At 40.3% G+C, this 22232-nt stretch overlaps 4 non-coding genes across 4 annotated transcripts; all 4 read right to left on the minus strand.

Moving 5' to 3' along the window:
* Positions 1-9859: 9859 nt before the first annotated feature.
* On the minus strand, positions 9860-9932 carry trnam-cau (transfer RNA methionine (anticodon CAU)). The gene has a single exon. It is a non-coding gene; the product is annotated as a tRNA-Met (tRNA).
* A 623-nt stretch (positions 9933-10555) lies between these two features.
* On the minus strand, positions 10556-10628 carry trnam-cau (transfer RNA methionine (anticodon CAU)). Its single transcript has one exon. It is a non-coding gene; the product is annotated as a tRNA-Met (tRNA).
* Positions 10629-11715: 1087 nt separating this feature from the next.
* trnam-cau (transfer RNA methionine (anticodon CAU)) lies at positions 11716-11788 on the minus strand. Its single transcript has one exon. It is a non-coding gene; the product is annotated as a tRNA-Met (tRNA).
* A 3222-nt stretch (positions 11789-15010) lies between these two features.
* trnam-cau (transfer RNA methionine (anticodon CAU)) lies at positions 15011-15083 on the minus strand. Its single transcript has one exon. It is a non-coding gene; the product is annotated as a tRNA-Met (tRNA).
* Positions 15084-22232: the final 7149 nt, after the last annotated feature.

The raw sequence follows: 22232 nt of genomic DNA on the forward strand, positions 1-22232 counted from the left end.
GGAGACTTATGGGAGTGACGGCAACGAAAGAGAGAAAGTGTTAGCGTTAGAGATAGCAAGTTTTGAGATTTGAGAGATTTTTGACATTTAGCGTGTTTGGAGTGTATATTTAATGTGTAGTGTACTGTGTTTCGTGAGAAGTGTAGTCGTTCTTTTGTTTTGTGTGTCAAAACAATGAGGTGTGGAGCAATGTTGAGCAGGCAGTATACAGCTCTTCTTTGAGCTGGAAGGAGCAGAGGGAGACCTGAGCCTGAGGCATTGCCTGCATTTGTATGTAAATTGTTGTATATAACTTTGTCAATTTAAAAAAGTTCACAGTAAAAAAATCTAACTTTTTCCTTCTCAGATTTTGTGTTTTTTGTTTGATTTTTTTTAAGGCCCAATATCATCATATGGTATGTCAAAATGATAAAATAACTGTAAAGTCTCACAAGTGAGGTTGTGACAATAGATAAGCTCTGAGGCTGAGAGATAATATGTTTGCACAGTGCCTTATTTATATTGTATTTTTATCACTGGTTTCTTTCCTCAGTTTTTATTTGGTGTGATATTTTTGACTTAAAATAAATAAAATCTTGACTATATACATGCAGTTTCTGTGTGAGTATATGAAAATTGATTGTGAAATTGACTGCGATGCAAGGGGGCGCCGCCTAAGATTTTGCCTAGGGCACCAAATTACTCAGGGCCGGGACTGTTTGTACATGTGACAATGGCTCTAACTGCCTTGCTTGGCCCATCAGGCAGACTTTTGACAAAATCATGTGACTTGACAATCTCAATTTTGACGATACTATTCAGTCATAAATTGGTACTTTTAAGCAGCGTTGGTGCAGCAGGCAGAGCGTCAGTCTCATAGTCTGAAGGTTGTGAGTTCAATCCTCACATGAGGCAGGTTTTTTAAAGGCAGATGACAACAAACACAATGTGTGACACACGTAGTCCATTGGTTGAATTGAGCATATCAGTAGATTTCTGACAGAAGCAACACATGGGCTAGATTTCTACAGATATTGGATCTCGTCCCAGTCATGCAGAATATTGGAGATGCAAACTACAAACTAACAAAGTGTTCTATCATTTATGTGCTCAGTTAAGTCTTAGGAAACTTAACAACATTCATTTTGAATTGTTTCATTGCTGTTTGTGCATCTGTGATGGTCCTAGAGCTGCTGTCAGTCCAGCATCTGTCCTGCTCGTCTCAGTTGTTTTACACAATGCAGCATGAATCTCTGGCACCATACCTCACACTTATTCATCAACGCACTTATTCAACGATGGGACTCAATGATGAAATCCCCATTATGAGCCTCTTACTTTTACTTCGTTTCACTCTTTTTCTTTTATCTTAATAACCTGGGACCCCCAGATTATGAAATTCTTGTGGAAAAATATTTTTCTTGGGAAAAAACCCTTTCATGTAAAAAATATTTTGCTTGTGGAAAGATCTTTTCATGAAAAGATGTTTTGCTTGTGAAAAAAGATTTTGCTCTTTAAAAGAATTTTTTCATGAAAAAATGTCTTGCCTGTGAAAAATATTTTGCTTGCATTAAGAAAAATCAGCCTTACAAAAGAAAAATTCTGCCAATTTTTTTTCACTCAATTTCACACATGAAAAAAAAGAATTCAGGAGAATTTTTGAATTCAGGAGAATTTTTCTTAATCTCACTCTGTTTCACTCTATACCCTCTGCAGGGTGCTCGAGGGTTCATGGGAGTTTGCCCAACCAGTCCACATGTGCTTTGTGGACTTGGAGAAGGCATTCGACCGTGTCCCTCGTGGCATGTTGTGGGAAATGCTCCAGGAGTATGGGGTCGGAGGCCCTCTGCTATGGGCTGTGCGGTCAGCTTAAAGGGAAAGTTCAGGTTTTTTGAAGTGGTGTCCTATAAAGTACATATCTATAGTCTTTCTGTTTCCTACCGTAATCACCGATCAGAGCAGCCTCAGTTTGGAGAAGTAGAGAGCCGCTCCAGCCCAGACGCTCAGCTTTGTACTGCAGTGAACGGGGTCCAGCGAAAAAGCAAAATTAACCACCTAAAACAAGGCTCACCTAAATTTTTTTACATCAGGTCAAGTGTGCGTTGTATAGGTAAAATTCATACCGCTTTACATCGCCGTCCGACCACGCTTTCTTTTGGCACTACATTTTCTTAACCGCAGAACCCCCGTATCCCTACGCATGAGCGCGAAAGCGGAAGGATACGGAGAGTTAAGTTTCGTTCTTAATGAAAGTAAACCTCTCGTCCAGCAACTGGGCCTCGCGCTGTATTCCGCCGCTCAGCTGCTGCCCAGTTACGCTAGTGCTTAGGGATACGGAGGTTCTGCGGTTGAGAAAATGTAGTGCCAAAAGAAAGCGCGGTCTGATGGCGATGTAAAGCGGAGTGAATTTTACCTATACAACGTACACTTGAACTGATGTAAAAAATTTTACGTGAGCCTTGTTTTAGTTGGTTAATTTCGCTTTTTCTCTGGACCCCCGTTCACTGCAGTACAAAGCTGAGCGTCTGGGCTGGAGCAGCTCTCTACTTCTCCAAACTGAGGCTGCACTGATCGGTGATTACGGTAGGAAACAGATCGACTATAGATATGTACTTTATATGACCCCACTTCAAAAAACCCAAACTATCCCTTTAAGCTTAAGGCTGAGTGTGCACAGAGAATTTAAAACCCACTGTAAGACAAATAAAACATGAAATAAAAAAAGTTTTCTTCTGTAAAGATGTTTTATTCAATCAGTTTTACACATGAAAAATAAAATTTTCAGGAGAATGGTTTCCCCTAAGTCAACAATAAACTGTCAGTGGGAGCAGATTCACCCACCTTTGAACGTGTGACAAGGGTTCTTACTGCCTTACTGGCCCATCAGGCAGACATTTGAAAACAGTATATGACTTGCCAATCTCAATTGTGATAATTCTATTCAATCAAAAACGGTCACCTATGAGCCTTGTTGGTGCAGCAGGCAGTGCATCAGTCTCATACTCTGAAGTTTGTGAGTTCAATTCTCACATGGGGCAGGCCCTTTAAAGGTAGCATACAGGCGCTAAACGACCCTGCCTTTAAAGCGGATAGAAGAAGAAGATGACAATAATGAAGAACAATATGTGTATATAATAACTACTTACATTTCAACAGTTTTTCTTGTTGTGGATTCTTATTGTTGATCTTCATTGTCATTTTCGGCATCTTCTTCTCTCCGTTTTAAAGTCAGGGTCTTTGAGCACGCCAGCTACCTACACATAGGTACTGAGCTGTGTCAGTCAAAAACTAATTAGCCAATGGGGACGCTCTGTTGAAAAAGCCCGCCCACCTGAGAGGTTTGTGCCAAAACTGCAAACAAAAAGTCAGGGAGCGTAAACGAGACAGAGCTGCAGAGAGACCACAAAGCTGAGAGAGAGAAGCAGAGGGAACTGTAAACAAAATAATGCATTATTAGAAGAGTAAAAGACCAATACTTTACACTATTTGACAAATTATTTGATTGCAAGTTATACGTTTTATTTGAAATTAGTTTTATGTTCTCTGAAATTCCTATTTTTGTTTGACATTTAAGAATATTTGTTTCTTTCTTTTGGCACAAATCAAATTCCATAGAGGATGAGATAATTGTTCTCAGTGAAACTGGGCGACATAAAGCTTCTGTCAGATTCTTGTAATCAGATGTATGTTTGTGATTTTTATGCAAGTCTACTGACAGGCTCAATTCAACCCATGCACCACATGTCTCCCACTTTGTGTATCTGTAGAAATCTATCACACGTGTTGCTTCTGTCAAAAATCTACTGACATGCTCAATTCAACTACACGTGTCCCACATTGTCATCTGCCTTTAAAACAACTGCCCCGTGTGAGGATTGAACTCACGACCTTCAGATTATGAGACTGACGCGCTGCCTGCTGCGCCAAGAAGGCCTGAAACAACTTTGACTGAATAGAATTTTCATAGGAATGTCATAAGATTTTTTTCAAATGTCTGCCTGATGGGCCAGCAAGGCAGTTAGAACCCTTGTCAGACATTCAAAAAAAAATGGATATACTGTCATTTTGTCTCATCATTTTTTAAAAATGTCTGCGTATTAGAGCACGTCTTCTTGTTTACTTTTTTATTTTTCAAACTTGGGGTTCTTATTGACTTTAGAGTTTACTGTTGAGGAAAGAGGGTCAGTGCAAGTTGAGGAACAGAAGACTACAAATGTAATTCCGACATGGAGTTGTAACACAGTGATGTAGTCAGTTTCTTTTGTGGTGAATGTGTGTGCGGTACGCTGCATCGTATGAAACAGCAGAGAAGAGCAGGACTGACAGCAGCTCTAGGACAATCACAGATGCACAACTACCAAGTTGAAACAATTTCAACTGAATGTTGTTAAGTTTCCTGATACTAAGACTTGGAGCACAGAACTGATAAAAAACTTTGATTTGAAAACTGTCCCACATGTAGATCAATTCAACAAATGCACCATGTGTCTCTTAAATTGTGTTTTGTGATCATCTGCCTTTAAAAGGCCTGCTCCATGTGAGAATTGAACTCACAACCTTCAGATTATAAGACTGACGCACTGCCTACTGCGCCAACGAGGTTCATCAAGAGACAATTCGTCATTCAGTCCCATAATTTTTTTAAATGACTGCGTCTTAGAGCACTTGCTGACCTCTTTGCTGAAACTATCTTAACACGTCTTATTGATTACTTTTTCATTTTTCAAACTTGGTGTTAGATTGACTTTAGAGTTGACTGTTGACAAAAGAGGGTCAGTGCAAGTTGAGGAATCAGAAGACTTCGAATGTACATCTGACATGGAGTTGTAATACAGTGATATAGTCAGTTTTATTAGTGGTGAATGTAGGTGCATGAATGAGTGTGAGGTATGGTATCAGAGATTGATGCTGCATCGTGTAAAACAACAGATGCTGGACTGACAGCAGCTCTAGGACCATCACGGATACAAAACCTGCAATGAAACAATTTCAACTGACTGTTGTTGAGTTTGCTGATAAGAGTTAGAGAACATAATTGGTACAACACTTTGATTGATTTGACATCTGGCCCATATGTAGCTCAATTCAACATGTGTCCCAAATTGTGTTTTGTGATCATCTGCCTTTAAAACACCTGCCCCGTGTGAGGATTGAACTCACGACCTTCAGATTATGAGACTGACGCACTGCCTACTGGACCAACATGGCTGCGAAGCTGCATTCCATGGCTGAAATCAGATCTCACAATTGCAACTGTCAAGTCACATGATTTTTTTTTTACATGTCTGCCTGATGTCAGCCAACAAGGCAGTTAGAACCCTTGTCACATGTTCAATGGTGAGCCAATCCATTCACGCTGACAGTTCGTCATTGACCGTTTGACGCAATAATTGATGAAACTATTTAACACATTGACTTGATTAGTTTTTAAATTTTCAAAACTTCACATCCATTTTGGCATTAGAGTTGAAGGTGAGCTGTCACCTTTCATCTTGACTGTTTATTGTTGATCACACAAATAACAATTGCGAGCAACACTTTTCACATTCTTGTCTCTTCAGAGTTGATTGTTGACATAAGAGAAAAAGAAATGTAATCACAATTTGCAAAAAAATGAAGTGTAACAATTGTAAATGAATGCAGTGTCTTTTTAAAGTTTCAAAAATACAAGTTCAGGTACTGAAGGACACATTATTCTGACAGCAGATAACTGGTACATTACAATAATCAGTTGTGTGAAACAGAGTGAGATTAAGAAAAATTCTCCTGAATTTAAAAATTCTCCTGAATTCTTCTCTTCACTTTTGAAATTGAGTGAAAAAAAAATTTGCAGGAGAATTTTGCAAGCAAAACAGTTTTTCATGAAAAGATCTTTCCACAAAATAAAGACTTTTCCACAAGCAAAAGGTTGTTTTTTTTAGTAAAACATTTTGTCACGAGAACATTTTTTTTGTTTTGTTTTTTGATTGATTGATTCCTTTTTTCTTCATGTGTGCAACTCAAAAAATGTTTTTTGTAAGCCTTTTATGTGTCTCTTATGTGTGTCTTTACTCACTTTGATAACAACAGGCAGAAGTGCACCACAACCTCATGTTGTTATTGAATTTTTCAGTCCATAAAAACATGTGAAAGAAAAATTCAGGAGAAATTATTTTCCCATGTGTGCAAGTGAAAAATCATTTTAGATTAAAAGAAATGTTTATAAAATTCCGATTCTTTTTCTTGAGTGAAACTAAGAATTTATTTTCATGTTTTTCCTCTTCTACAAGACAACACATTCACCATCATATCTCGAGTCTTCCACATTGCGTTTTGTTGTAATCTGCCTCTAAAAACACCTATCCTGTGTGAGGATTGAACTCATGACCTTCACATTAGGAGACTGATGCGCTGCCTACTGCTCCAACAAAGGTCAAATATAGGAATTTTGTCACTGAATCAGTTTTTTAAATGTCTGCATGTTAGAGCAGTTGTTGACCTCCTGGCTGATTAATTTTTCAAACATGGGGTTCTTATTGACTTTAGAGATGACTGTTGAGGAAAGAAAGTCAGTGCAAGTTGAGGGAACAGAAGACTACAAATGGAATTCCAACATGGAGTTGTAATACAGTGATGTAGTCAGCTTCATTAGTGGTGAATGTGTGTGCATGAATGAGTGTGAGGTATGGTGTCAGAGATTCATGCTGCATTGTGTAAAACAACAGAGACGAGTACAGATTCTGGACTGACAGCAGCTCTAGGATCATCACAGATGCAGAACTACCAAGTTGAATCAATTTCAACTGAATCTTAAGTTTCCTGATACTAAGACTTAGAGCACAGAAATGATACAACACTTTGATTTGAAAACTGTCCAACATGTAGTTCAATTCAACAAATGCACCATGTATCTCTCAAATTGTGTGACTCTCGCCAAAGAGCAACCAAGGCTCTATTTGCAATTGAATATGAGTCAAACCTTTGTGTAAATGCATAATTACAACGAAAGAGGCACTTTTAAGATTTACCGTAGTTTCGTTTTTGGGCAAGCTAATTTTCAATGGGGTGCTACGGGCATTTTTACGCTAGCATCAAAATCGCTATTTTTAAAACACTAAGAACACTCGACACAACATGAATCTTTGCTTGTAGTATCACCAGGGTCTCTTAACTTAAACTCTTCTGGGAAGGCTTTCCACAAGGTTTAGGAGTGTGCTTATGGGAACTTTTGACCATTCTTCCAGAAGCTAATTTGTGAGGTCACACACTGATGTTGGACAGGAAGGCCTGGCTCTCAGTCTCCACTCTAATTCATCCCAAAGGTGTTCTATCGGGTTGAGGTCAGGACTCTGTGCAGGCCAGTCAAGTTCATCCACACCAAACTCTCTCATCCATGTCTTTATGGACCTTGCTTTGTGCACTGGTGCACAGTCATGTTGGAACAGGAAGGGGCCATCCCCAAACTGTTCCCACAAAGTTGGGAGCATGGAATTGTCCAACATCTCTTGGTATGCTGAAGCATTCAGATTCCTTTCACTGGAACTAAGGGGCCAAGCCCAGCTCCTGAAAACATCCCCACACCATAATCCCCCCTCCACCAAACTTTACACTTGGCACAATGCAGTCAGACAAGTACCATTCTCCTGGCAACCGCCAAACCCAGACTCGTCAATCAGATTGCCATATGGAGAAGTGTGATTCATCACTCCAGAGAAAACGTATGCAATGCTCTAGAGTCCAGTGGCGGCAAGCTTTACACCACTGCATACAACGCTTTGCATTTCACTTGCTGATGTATGGCTTGGATGCAGCTGCTCTGCCATGGAAACCCATTCCATGAAGCTCTCTACACACTGTTCTTGAGCTAATCTGAAGGCCACATGAAGTTGGGAGGTCTGTAGCGATTGACTCTGCAGAAAGTTGGCGACCTCTGCTCACTATGTGCCTCAGAATCCGCTGACCCCGCTCCATCATTTTACATGGCCTACCACTTCATGGCTGAGTTGCTGTCATTCCCAATCACTTCCACTTTGCTATAATACCACTGACAGTTGACTGTGGAATATTTAGGAGCCAGGAAATTTCACGACTGGACTTGTTACACAAGTGGCATCCTATCACAGTATCACGCTGGAATTCACTGAGCTCCTGAGAGCGACCCATCCTTTCACAAATGTTTGTAGAAACAGTCTGCATGCCTACACCTGTGGCCATGGAAGTGATTGGACCACCTGACTTCAATTATTTGGATGGGTGAGTGAATACTTTTGGCAATACAGTGTATGTCGAAGCTTCTACATCACTGGGAGGACATCAAATACCTTTAGAAATCTGGGCCCGTATTCACAAAGAATCTTAAGGCTAAAAGTAGCTCCTAACAGGCGAATTTAGGAGCAACTCCTAAAAATAATGGGCGTGTCAGTCGTAACTTTAGGACTCCTAATTTTTGAAAATAAGAGTTATTCACAGAACATTTTAAGCCTAAAAGTAGCACCTAAGTCTGGAAGACCTTAGAAGTAGTCCAGAGGACTCCTAACTCGCTGAGACCTGGTCACAGCCAAATGTTTTGGAGACGCTAAATGACAGGGAATTATTAAAACGATATTGGATGGACTGTGAAGGGATTGAAGTTGTGGTTGAGTTGGTGAGGGATGCAATAACGTCCCCAACCAACCAAAACAATCCAATAACGCCGGAGTTAAAATGTTTGGCAACACTCCGACTATTATTACCTGGGGACCTCAAGTGATTTAGAAATTATCCCACCACGTCTGTGTTTCATGCGGCGCATTCACACAGGATAAGCGAAGTCTGTGTTTTAACTCCAATTTACTGACATTATCCCCCGGGTCGATTGCACCGGAGCCCTTGCTGGAGCAGCACAATGGTTAGATATGGATATTTTTAATATAATAACTGGTGAGCCTGTTGAAAGATGGAAAAATTTTCCTTACCGCATGCTGCCATGCATGTAATCCATCTTATCATCTTCGAGATTTCGCTCTTCTGATGAGCCTCCTGAATTTGCACTCAAAATGCTGTCAAAACTTTCATTTATAATTCCCAACGCAGCCTCCATAATTGTCAAACGGGAAAAAGGCAGAAAAAAGGTATAGAAAACAAAAAAAACCTTAAGAGAAACAAAAAACGACCCCAAATCACAGAGATGCCGATTTGCATGGGACTAATATTATCACATGACCTCTGTGTTTGGTGAAATGACAGTCAATTGGAAAAAGTTGCATCTTTACACAAATTGTATGTTACAATATACTGGACATTGTTGAGAAATGGCCCGGATCAACACACGATTCCCGAATTTTAATGGAGAGTGGTCTGACACAGCTTTTCGAGCAAATGCCGCTTTTATTGGCAATTCGCGTTTTTCATCGCAATCTTCTAATTTGTAATTTTTGTCGAAGCGTTTTTGTTTGGGGGGAGGGGGGCCACTTAATTCTCCGCATAAATACATTTCTTTATCCAATATCTTTTCATAGGCTTTGTCATGGGCTTGTAGGCAACTTCTTTTTTTTCACTTCATGCATTGCATAGCCAAAATGACTTTTCAATGGGCTGCCCTGTCACTCAACAACCAATCACCGTTGTCACCGCTTCTAAGTGCGTCCTTATAAAATGACGTCATCCATAGCAACAGAGAGTTACGTCTAGTTTAGGAGTTCACTGTTTTCATAACTAAAAGTAGGTCTCAGCGACTTTGTGAATTACTTTTAAGAAACGACTCCTACATAAAAACTTTTAGTCCGATTTAGGAGTACTCCTAACGTTAAGATAAAAGTCCTTGTGAGTACGGGCCCTGGCCCACATGCAGCTCCTGTCAGAAATTTACAGATATGCTCAATTCAACCATACTGTGATTTGTTGTCATCTGCTTTAAAACACCTGCCCCGTGTGAGGATTGAACTCACGACCTTCAGATTATGAGACTGACGCGCTGCCTACTGCGCCAACGAGGCTCAAAACTACATATTTAGAGCCCTTGGTGAACCAATACTTTCACCTTGACAGTTTGTCATTGACCGTTTGACACAAAAATTGATGAAACTATCTTAACACGTTGACTTTATGTTTTTGCATTTTCAAAACTTGCGTCCATTTTGGCATTAGAGTTGAAGGTGAGCTGTCACCTTTCATCTCGACTGTTGATTGTTGATCACACAAATAACAATTGACAACAACGCTTTTTACATTCTTGACTCTTAAGAGTCGATTGTTGACATAAGAGAAAATAAATTGAATTACTGTTTGCACAAATGAAGTGTAACAATTGTAAATGAATGTGGTGTGTTTTTTAAGTTTCCAAAAACACGTTCAGGTACTGAAGGACACAATTTTCATTTGTACAGCAGAAAACTGACATGTCACTTATTTACAGTATGTAGTCAGTGTCTTCAACATTCTACATTGCCAGGATGAGATAAACTTTCTCAGTGAAACTGGGTAGCATAAAGCTTCTGTGAGATTCTTGTAATCAGATGTATGTTTGTGATTTTTATGCAAGTCTACTGACAGGCAGAATTCAACCCAGGCACCACATTTTCAGCCAATGTGTTTTGTTGTCATCTGCCTTTAAAAAACCTGCCCCGTGTGAGGCTCGAACTCACGACCTTCAGATTATGAGACTGACGCGCTGCCTACTGCGCCAACGAGGCTCAAAAGTAGCACATCATGACTGAAATCACCTTTCACAGTTGGGGTCGGGCTCGGGCTCGGGCAGAGAATCTAAACTCTACTTACACTCTCTGACGGGCACGTAATGCCGGATGAGAGCCCTGTTGTTGGCGGGACGGTCGCAGGTGGGCACCTAATGCGGGCGGCGGAGATGAGAGCATGCGTTGTCGGCGGGACGGGGGGATGCAAGCCGGGGACGGAGAGGGTCGGTTCGGCCCCACTGACCAGCATCAACGGACTCTGCAGATATCCAGACTTTACCTGGTGACAATTGCTGTAACTATCGGGGGTAAAGTGGACACTGCAGAAACAGGTGTTGGTGGTGATTTTTAACTCTAGCTCCCCTTGACAAAATCGATCCACCGTTTCCTTACGTTGTCGTCCGTTGGAAACTTAAATAAGCTACCAGCCGTTACCCTGCACACTGTGGCATCCAGGAAAGATGCACGAGCGATGTGGAGGAGACATGACTGTTTAGCTGACTGGTTGACTGGTTAGCTAGCTGCAAACAAGACTCGAGAGCGAGCGGAAAAACCACCGAAGTTAATGCACTGAATATTTGTACCACTTCTGCAGCAAGGCCGAGTTTATGCAACGCGGCCATGATTTCTGACCCGCACATTAAATCCTGAACACAAATTTTGAAACACAGTTTGTGAGCCTAGCTCCAAAATTTAATTCTAAATGGTTGAATGGCTTTTTACATGTTTTAAGGAAATACATTTATGACCGTTTTAATGTGTTTAGAAGAAAATGGCTGAATTTGTTGTACATGACATGTAACAACTGTAAATGAATGCAGTGTCTTTTTTAAGTTTCCAAATACAAGTAATGGTACTGAAGGGGAAATTTTTAATTCTTACAGCAGATAACTGGCACATTACTTTTTCACCGTATGCCGTTTGTCTCTTTAACATTCTACTTTGCCGGGATGGCGGAAAACTGGCCCCCATAAAGCTGCTGTCAGATATTTGTACTCAATTGTATGTGATTTTAATGCAAATCTACTGACATTCTCATTTGAAACCATGAACCATATGTTTTGTTGTCATCTGCCTTTAAAAGACCTGCCCCGTGTGAGGCTCGAACTCACGACCTTCAGATTATGAGACTGACGCGCTGCCTACTGCGCCAACGAGGCTCAAAAGTAGCACATCATGACTGAAATCACCTTTCACAGTTGCAGGTCACATGATTTTTTTTTTTCACATGCCTGCCTGATGTCAGCCAACAAGGCAGTTAGAGCCCTTATCAAATGTTCAATGGTGAGCCAATCATTGACCGTTGGACAAAACAATTGATGAAACTATTTAACAAGTTAACTCGATTAGTTTTTACATTTTCAAAACTTTGCGTCCAATTTGGCATTAGAGTTGAAGGTAATCTGTCACCTTCAACTCTAATGCCAAATTGGACGCATCTTGCTTTCATATTCAAATCACTGTGCGTTACTATTATTTTTGTCATTTTCCTTGGTAAAAACATGTATTTTTGCTTTCTTCTTGCGTCTCGGGGAGTGACGTCACGTGCGCGAGAAGTCACGTTTTCAGCACGAGGACACTCACTCACGTGTAAAACCACGCAGCGGCACAACAACATGGAGGGAGGAGAGAGATGTAGCTGGAAATACCGTCATTATTTTGAGTTATTAAAAAAAAAAAACACACACACACACACAAATGCTTGATCAAGGCCTGGCATGACCCGGCCGAGGATATTGACGAGAAATATTGGCCCGACCCGGCCCGCGGTCCCGGTCGGGTCAGGGTCGGGCTCGGAATCGGGCAGAGAATCTAAACTCTACTTACACTCTCTGGCGGGCATGTAATGCCGGATGAGAGACCTGTTGTTGGCGGGACGGTCGCAGGCGGGCACCTAATGCGGGCGGCGGAGATGAGAGCAGCGCCGTCGTATAGGGGGGAAAGGTGATGACAATTCTAAGGGCCCACAGCCCGCTATAGGGCCCACACACAGCCCCAAGTAGCCTCTATGACAAGATGGTTATGCATACACTGAACTAATATATATTCATACGAATGAATATGAATTAAAACAAAGAAACAGTCGTATAATATTCAAATTTTAATTATTTTTAATATTCTTTTTAACCCCGTTGGTCCCTTCTTAAAAAATGGTTTGGTCCACACCGCGGTTCGTTCTTCCCATGGTTCTTCCTCATCAGAATTAAGTGAACGCGAGCGAACTCCAGCAGAGTTAGGAAGTCCGGACACCAGAGAAGAGTTGAGAAGGAGGCAGAAGTAGGAGCAGCAGAGCAGGAGCAGCAGAGCAGGGGCCCAGGACAACAACAACTGATTTTCTAAGAATGGTGAGAGTAAAACTACCGAGGGCGGCTGAAACAATTAGCCTGCTTGTTCATTCATTTAATGTCTGTAACATTACCTTTGACGGGGCGCAGGCTGCAGCCTACGTTAGCTGTCACCTGACCGCGCTACACTCTGGACAAGTCGCCAGTTCATTGTAGAGCAACGGTTCCTAGAGTAGCTCTAACTGAACGTTACTAGGAGCTACGACAGTGACTGTGTGTTTCACACATATCACTGTCGGACAGTGCTCCTGTATGCGCCCATTCAGAGGCTGCATTGAATTGTATTATGACGCATTCAAGTTCTACTCAGTAATTATGAGCATCTGACGAAGGTCAGTTACGTTATCATGATGTGTTCAATGTGGTCTTGTGAAATGTGTTATTAGTGGGACATTTGAATAGACTAAATACAAAAAAGTTAAATGTTCAAAGATTTGTTTGTTTTCATAGCAGTATAAAATAAAAGACACCATAATAGCTGATAACAACAAAGTAAAAAAAGGCGAGTTGTGGACAGTTAACACCGACTTTTGAATGGTTTAAGAATATTTTTTGCCTGGGAAAGTGAAGCTGTCCACCCAGAGCTATGGTACTAAGAAGCCCATTTAGATTTTGTCCAAGAATAGGTTAGTTCTGCATCAGTTTCTCCATGAAACATAACATATGTTTACAATATATATAATGGAACAATAAACCTTTATGCCCTGCTGCTCCAGAATCAGCAGTGCCTGCTTCATCTGAGTTTGACCCCACAGCAGTCGCTCAGCCCAGCAGTCCAATGATGCCTTTGATGGTGAGTGAGTGATGTAGACACTGGTTGGCTGTTTTGGTTTATTAGTGACCCACTACCTATTTGTTGACTGGTTAATTGAAAATGTATTTGCAATCACAGGTGTAATAACCTGTTGCAAATCAGCGAAATGAGAATAAGACAACTAATTATACATAATTTACATAATAACACTCTGACTTGTTATGTCGTTAATCGTAAAAAAGGAAATAAATTGGCTGTATTATACCAGGCAACGTCAAGAATACTGAAAAACAAGAAAATTGAAGGTGGCAATGAATGGGGTAGAGGGGCCCACACCGATATTCTTTCAGGGGGCCCAGAATTCCTAGCAACTGCCCTGGATGAGAGCATGCACTGTCGGCGGGACGGGAGGATGCAAGCCGGGGACGGAGAGGGTCGGTTCGGCCCCACTGACCAGCATCAACGGACTCTGCAGATATCCAGACTTTACCTGGTGACAATTGCTGTAACTATCGGGGGTAAAGTGGACACTGCAGAAACAGGTGTTGGTGGTGATTTTTAACTCTAGCTCCTCTTGACAAAATCGATCCACCGTTTCCTTACGTTGTCGTCCGTTGGAAACTTAAATAAGCTACCAGCCGTTACCCTGCACACTGTGGCATCCAGGAAAGATGCACGAGCGATGTGGAGGAGACATGACTGTTTAGCTGACTGGTTGACTGGTTAGCTAGCTGCAAACAAGACTCGAGAGCGAGCGGAAAAACCACCGAAGTTAATGCACTGAATATTTGTACCACTTCTGCAGCAGGGCCGGGTTTATGCAACGCGGCCATGATTTCTGACCTGCCCATTAAATCCTGAACACAAATTTTGAAACACAGTTTGTGAGCCTAGCTCCAAAATTTAATTCTAAATGGTTGAATGGCTTTTTACATGTTTTAAGGAAATACATTTACGACCTTTTTAATGTGTTTAGAAGAAAATGGCTGAATTTGTTTTACATGACATGTAACAATTGTAAATGAATGCAGTGTGTTTTTTAAGTCTCCAAATACAAGTTAAGGTACTGAAGGGGAAATTTTTAATTCTTACAGCAGATAACTGGCACATTACTTTTTCACCGTATGCCATTTGTCTCTTTAACATTTCACTTTGCCGGGATGGCGGAATAGTGGCCCCCATAAAGCTGCTGTCGGATATTTGTACTCAATTGTATGTGATTTTAATGCAAATCCACTGACATTCTCATTTGAAACCGTGTTGTCATCTGCCTTTAAAAGACCTGCCCCGTGTGAGGCTCGAACTCACGACCTTCAGATTATGAGACTGACGCGCTGCCTACTGCGCCAACGAGGCTCAAAAGTAACACATCATGACTGAAATCACCTTTCACAGTTGCAGGTCACATGATTTTTTTTTCACATGTCTGCCTGATGTCAGCCAACAAGGCAGTTAGAACCCTTGTCACATGTTCAATGGTCAGCCAATCCATTCACGCTGACAGTTTGTCATTGACCGTTGGACACAACAATTCATGAAACTATTTAACACGTTAACTTGATTAGTTTTTACATTTTCAAAACTTTGTGTCCATTTTGGCATTAGAGTTGAATGTGATCTGTCACCTTTCATCTTGACTGTTTATTGTTGATCACACAAATAATAATTGACAACAACACTTTTTACATTCTTGACTCTTAAGAGTTGATCGTTGACATAAGAGAAAAATACATATAATTATAATTTGCTTAAATGACATGTAACAATTGTAAATGAATGCAGTGTGTTTTTTAAGTCTCCAAATACAAGTTAAGGTACTGAAGGGGACATTTTTAATTCTTACAGCAGATAACTGGCACATTACTTTTTCACCGTATGCCGTTTGTCTCTTTAACATTCTACTTTGCCGGGATGGCGGAAAACTGGCCCCCATAAAGCTGCTGTCAGATATTTGTACTCAATTGTATGTGATTTTAATGCAAATCTACTGATATTCTCATTTGAAACCATATGTTTCGTTGTCATCTGCCTTTAAAACAACTGGCCCATGTGAGGCTCAAACTCATGACCTTCAGATTATGAGACTGACGCGCTGCCTACTGCGCCAACGAGGCTTGAGTAAATGAAAAAAATTTGTCACAATTGTAATTGCAAAGTCACATGTTTAGTTGTCTTTTGCAGTTAGAACCCCTGTCACATGTTCACAGGGAGGCGAATCTGCTCACATAGACAGTTTGTCATTAACGTGTGTAGAAGAGAAAAAAATACTTGAATTATTTTTTTCATGTGTGAAACTGATGAAAAAAAATCTTTACAGATGAAAACTGCTCTGTGCAAACTCAGTCTTACATAATTTCTGTGTTAGGCTGATTTTTCTTTATGTTTTATAATAATCATGTGTGTGAAGCATAGTGAGATTAGAAAGAATTCAAAAATTTGGCGGGAGAAATTGTTTTTTTTGGCTGATTTTACTTAATGTTTGTATAATAATAATTTGTGTGAAATGTTCTTCTTGTCAAACTGATTGATTTTTTTTTCTTTCAGAATGAGACTAGAAAACAAACTGAACTCAAAACTCTCCTGAATTCTTTTTTCTCTTTCTTTCAGGAGAGGTATAATTTCTCTGTGCAGGCCGAAAAAATGTTTTTTTCGTGTGTTAAACTGTTAACTGTATTGTTTCCATCTGTGAAAACATGTGAAAGAAACATTCAGAAGAAATGGTTTTCTTATGTGTTCAAATGAGTGAAAAATATATTTTAGATATATATATTTTTTAGTGTGTGTAAAAAATTTCCTGATTTTTTAGTGTAAAATTGAATAAAAACTGTTCTTTTTTTAAATTCTCCATGCACACTAAACATGTTCACGATACCTTTTTTTCATGTGTGAAACCAAGTGAAATTTACCTTTTAAGAGAATACATTTTTTTTTTTTAATGTAAGGCTTTTTTTAAGCGTCTATTTTTGTAATACTCATTTTGAATTTTGTCTGGAGTGAAACATCCACCCCCTCGGATTTCCACCTCTTCCACAAGATGAACAAGGAGCTCAACAATCACCATTTCTACAGTGATGATGGTGTTTTCTGGAGGTCTAAGACTCTGACCTCCACAAAGAAGGGATGTTATCACGCTCCTGGACCACTAGACTAAGTGTCTAAATGTAGGAGGAGACTGGGTTGAAAAACATATGTGCTAGGTTTTACTAAATTGACTCCTACTACCTTTGACCATGAACTGAAATTTGTACATATCGGTTAAAGAGACTATTCCTGTGAACACACTGAATAATATTGCGTTGTTTTCTGACTGATACCTGCAGTTAGCCTAAAATGAAATGGCCTCTGTCAGGCGGCTCTTATCGCTTTTCTTAGTTTTTATACCTTTCCTTCTACGCCATGTGCTTAATTAGCTCAGCGACTCTGGTAAATTAATCCACTAATCAAAGAGCTTCTAACAGTTTTCATAATCATCATAAGCACTTTTGATAAAGACCATTACTCATTGCTGATATTAAATGTTAGATGGTGAGATCAGCTTACAGATGCAAGGAGGACAGCATAGGAAAAAAAAAAAAAGGCTGAGGGAGGGAAGATTCCAGGGGGACGCTACGTGGAGGCTATATTCCTCTGGGTTAATTGTGCGGACCCCATCGGCACTAAATAAGGATGGTTAGAATGACTGGCTAAGTGACAAATGGATGTACAAATCACCCAGATTACTTCCCAGTTATTAAAAAAACTCTGATTTTGGCTGGCGTCCACACTCCCTCTCTCATTATGTCTGGCAGTCTCACCACTGACGGCTATCTTTTACAATAACTCATCTCGGTTTAGTTTTCACAAGTCGAAACAAGCCTAAGTGTTTAACGTTGATTAAAGACAACTTTTTTTTCTTGGTAACGATGTGAAATTGTGATGAGTTGGTCATTAAACGTACGCAAGTTTTTTGATTGATCGTCTGAAGAGGTGGCGTTTGACCTGCAGCTGTAGTGTAAATGGCTGTGGAGAGGTGCTTTGCTAAGCTGTCTAAACACTGTGCACCTGTGATGACGGGCTCCTCGCTGGCGGGTTCCTCGCGGAGGGTAGCGACAGTGGGATGAGTTGTCAGACAGTGCACAGCTGTTCACTTAATTACCTCCTAGTTTGGGAAGGAGGTTAATGAAGCAGTTTGGCGATCAGAAATGAGAGACAGCCTGAATGTGCACAAAAGAAATTAGTTTCTGGCTGCTGTGACGGAGCTGAAAGCAACAGCCGCTTAAATTATTGATTGCAAAAAACTGAAACACTGAAGGCATAAAGAAAGAGGAAGCTGGAGGAGGAGGAGGAGGAGGAGAGGTTAGTGTGCTTTACAGATTTCTACATGTTTAGCATATCCCTGTACAGAGCAATTAGGCCTCATACTGACATTGGCGTGTTAAAATCGGATGAGTGACTCTTTTGTCTTCACTTCCTTCTGAGAAATTAGACTCATTCATTCACTCGAAACTCGGATTCACTTATTTGTAAGGCTGGGTAGACGGTGACCCTGATGGGTGCAGGTGTTACTTTTTAGTCGCGTAAATACGGCTGCAGCTAATGATTATTTTCATTGTCTGTTAATTTGTTGAATTTAATCGCAATTAAAATGAATGATAAAATGCCATGAAATTGGGAAAAATGTCAGTGTTTCCAAAAGCCTAAAAATGACTTACTAATAATGTTCCATTCATCCACAACCCAAATATAGTGAGTTTATGGCCAAAGAAGAGAAAAGAAACCAGAAAATATTCACATTTACGAAGCTACGAGCAGAGGAATTTTAAAATGTTCTTAAATTACACTGATTTTTTCTGACGTCCGTCTCTGCTTTGGTAGTTGAAGGTATTTATTATTAGAGATGATATAATACAGAGCAGTTAACATGCATCGTTGAGATTATCATTATACAACCAGGATTGTACAATAAAGTGATGTATTGTTGTCAATCTTATGCTGCCTATTAAAAACAAATCATATATACGGATGATTGAATAATAAATCATAATAATAGAAAATCATCATCAGGTGAGGTGATGAGAATGAGTTCAGGAATCTCGCAGCCTGAAAAAAGAAGCTGTCCTGTAAGTATCCTTTAGGCTCTGTGCAGACACATCGCCTCACCGATATAATTGATGCTCGCTCTTTGGGTACCAATGATGTCCTTGGCGGTTTTAATCACCCACTGCAGAGCCTTCCTGTCCTTGGCTGTGCACGAGCCATACCAGTTTGTGATGTTTCCAGTCATGATTTTAGTAGTGTGCAAGAAATGTTTCACAAACTATCATAAAACAGCCAATGAGACATTTTTGCAACCAGCTGGGGCTGCAACCAACAGTATTTAATTAAATAATCAGCTAAAAATGATTGTTCACAGCAGTTAAAAATGTCAATCTCTTTGTTTCCAGGAGCTTAACATGAAGACCAACCAATAGTCCACAGCCCAAAGATTTTAAGTTCACTGTCACATGACATAAAAAAGCACCTAATCCTCACAATATGAAGCTTTTCATCTATTTATTTATTTAAAGCACCTACAAGGAACCAGGATGAGGTTCAACTGATCTGGCTAATGCTTGCTTTTGTTGTGCCAGTGAAAGAAAGAGGCAATGTATTTTTTATACTGTTTTCTTTATGAGCACAGCTGTTTGCTGGATGCATGACGATGAGGTCACGTATCTGATTGCGGCCTTGTTAAATTAATCACTGTGATCTCTAGAGTTTGTTTCGGTATCCTGCCGTACTCGTCGAACTAAGGAGCAGCGTCTTTCCTCGGGCTGTGTGGCTACCAAATTCATCCTCAGCACTCCGCCATGAAGACATGTTTACATTTTATGACTTATCTGACCCAGATCAGAAATAGCAAATCTTCTTGCTGACGGTCTCTTTTGCCTATGTAGGTCATATATAGAGTCAGTTAATTGTATCATTGCATTGGTAGATAGTACCAGGGTGTATTTATAAATACGGTAGTTCTATTTTTCACATATTATTCGAGGAAACCTTCACAGTCTGGGAGTAAAAATAAATGATTCTCGTAAATTCACACTCACTCCTCTTCTTCATCCCCCTTCCCCCCAGTTTTAATGTGGTGGACGTGCTGCTACACCTTTGAGCCTCCCCCCGAGCACACAGGTAGAGTAACTGTAAGGACCAGACCAAAGACCGTCCAGCCTCGTCGTGCATATTCATGCCATAATGGGGTGAATAACCCTGGCAGCCAGTGTATCCGCTTAATATCCTTAATCACCTGCATCTCATTGTGGGGCCTGGACACACCTCCACTCATTAAAATGATGGATGGAGGCATAAGGGGGATGCTCTCCCCTGTACCAAATTTGTTCTTGTTTAGAAAGGTGCTTATTAGAGAACACCTGGGGGAATGAAGAGGAGGAGGGGAGCTCGGATATCTGGGAGAGAGCAGGGGAGGAGGGGGGAGGAGGGGGAATCCAGACCCCACAGTTGTCACTGCTGAACCATGATAACAACATTACTGAATTATACTGATATGATTTTTAATTGTTCTTGTATCTGTTAAGATTAAAACGATTTATATTTGATGTAAAACCCAATTTAATTATCGCTTAAAAATGTTGAGAATTGACCAGTTGTCGCACTAAATGAGTTTAGTAGACGCAGAATCTCTCATCGCTCTGATGACTTCGAGCGGAGCACTTGAGGCAGTCGGTCTCTGGAGGCTCCAGGATGTTGAGGTGGGCAGCACTAGTTCATTAGCTCGTGAAAACAGGACTTCCACTGCAGTTCTTTGAGGCTCAGGAGGGAGTATAAACGGGGAGGAACCGTCTCTCTTTCTTGATCACTGATGTTTGAATAAGCCAGACAGACAGCGGTTGACATTAAAGACTCCCATAGGCCAGGTTATTGCCTGTGTGAGAACAAGCAGTCGGCAGGTTAGATGTAATAAACTGGAACAAATGTATTTCGGTCTCCAATTAGGATAAGTCGCCGTCTGGAGTCGCTCCGTGGCGACAGAGTCATCCTCTAATTTTATGGATGTTTTGTTTTGCAGCGTCAGCAGCTATCTCAGCGCTGGCTGCGGTGAGTGATGAGAAATAAGATGAGCACTGTATTCTCTCTCTTATGTAACCTCATTGGAGCCTCCTTACGCCTAATTGGCAGCAATCTCGGCCTGTCAAATTGAATATAATCCCTTCACCGTTGGTTTTAGCCTCCCTCTATGGCTTCAAATGCCTTCACTGAATGACATGGGATGCTGACATCGTGAGTAATGGAGAACACTAATGGAATTGGCATTAGGTAATACATTTGAATAGCTACTGTATAGAGCAGAAAGAGCTGCTTAGCCCCTGAGCCAAGGATATTGATGGTTCCCTCCTTGACTGTGTTGTTGAAGTACATTGTGTCCTTTGGGGTGAGGCCAACTCACATGATTTCAAATTAGAATGCAATAGATGCGCTGACATTGAGCTTTATTATGAAGCTATTCAATTATACCCACAATAAATGTGACAATAAAATTACATTTATGACTTTTATGCATCGTTTCTCATATCTCCATAAATGTTATGTGTTGTGTACTTTGCACATATTGTTAATAACCATAAGCAAAATGATGGGAAATCTAAGTTGTTTCCATTTTCCAATGTCAGGCTGCTGTGTTCTTATATTGTTCACAAACCCCATGAAAAGACTGAAACCAAGACTAACACACAAGATGAACTGATCCTCCACTGCTCCAGCAGTTAGCTTCACGGTTACACTGGGCAACATGTTCCTTCATTAGCATAAACATGAAACTGAAGGTTTGTTTTAAATTTTCAATCCCACGTCCGGTGTCATGGAGAGGTTAGATGCAGATGTATAAATGATGCATGATGCTCAAGAACCATGAAATCAACTCCAGCTGGCCTCACCAGGAGTGTCTGGACTAGTTTAGTGCTGCACAGTTAATTAAAATATTAATACAATTTTGCAATGTGGAATGTGCAGTATCCAAGTCTGGTTCAGACTTCAGAATCAGAAATTCCTTTATCAGACTTGCAAATGGGGAAATTTGTGTATCACAACAGCTAAAGGACAGCTCAATATAAAAATAATAATACTAGAAAATAAACAATATAATAAAAAGGTAGGAAGAGGAGCCTGAGGAAACCTGAGCAATGTCACGTCATCGTAAGTTAATTATTTATTTTTTTCTTTGAAAATGAAAATTGTGATGCGAAAATGCTCATTCCCACTAATCATGATTCATGCATATCTGTCAAAAAACAAATTGTTTTTACTAGTCTCAATTTATAGCCACATCTGTGTTAAATGGTTGCCCTTGATGACCGGCCTCATTCTGTCACAGAATCTTAACAAACGACCAAAAACACACATTTAGTTTGAACTTTTTTATTCATCTTTTTTTTTTTAGTTCTTTTTACTTTTTTTTGCTTTACGAAACAAATGTTTGCAGATGTCCTATGAATAAACAACAGCACCCTTTCTCCTTAAAAAAAAAAGACA

The sequence above is a fragment of the Sparus aurata genome, chromosome 2 (genome assembly GCF_900880675.1).
Source record: "Sparus aurata chromosome 2, fSpaAur1.1, whole genome shotgun sequence".
NCBI classification, from domain to species: Eukaryota; Metazoa; Chordata; class Actinopteri; order Spariformes; family Sparidae; genus Sparus; species Sparus aurata.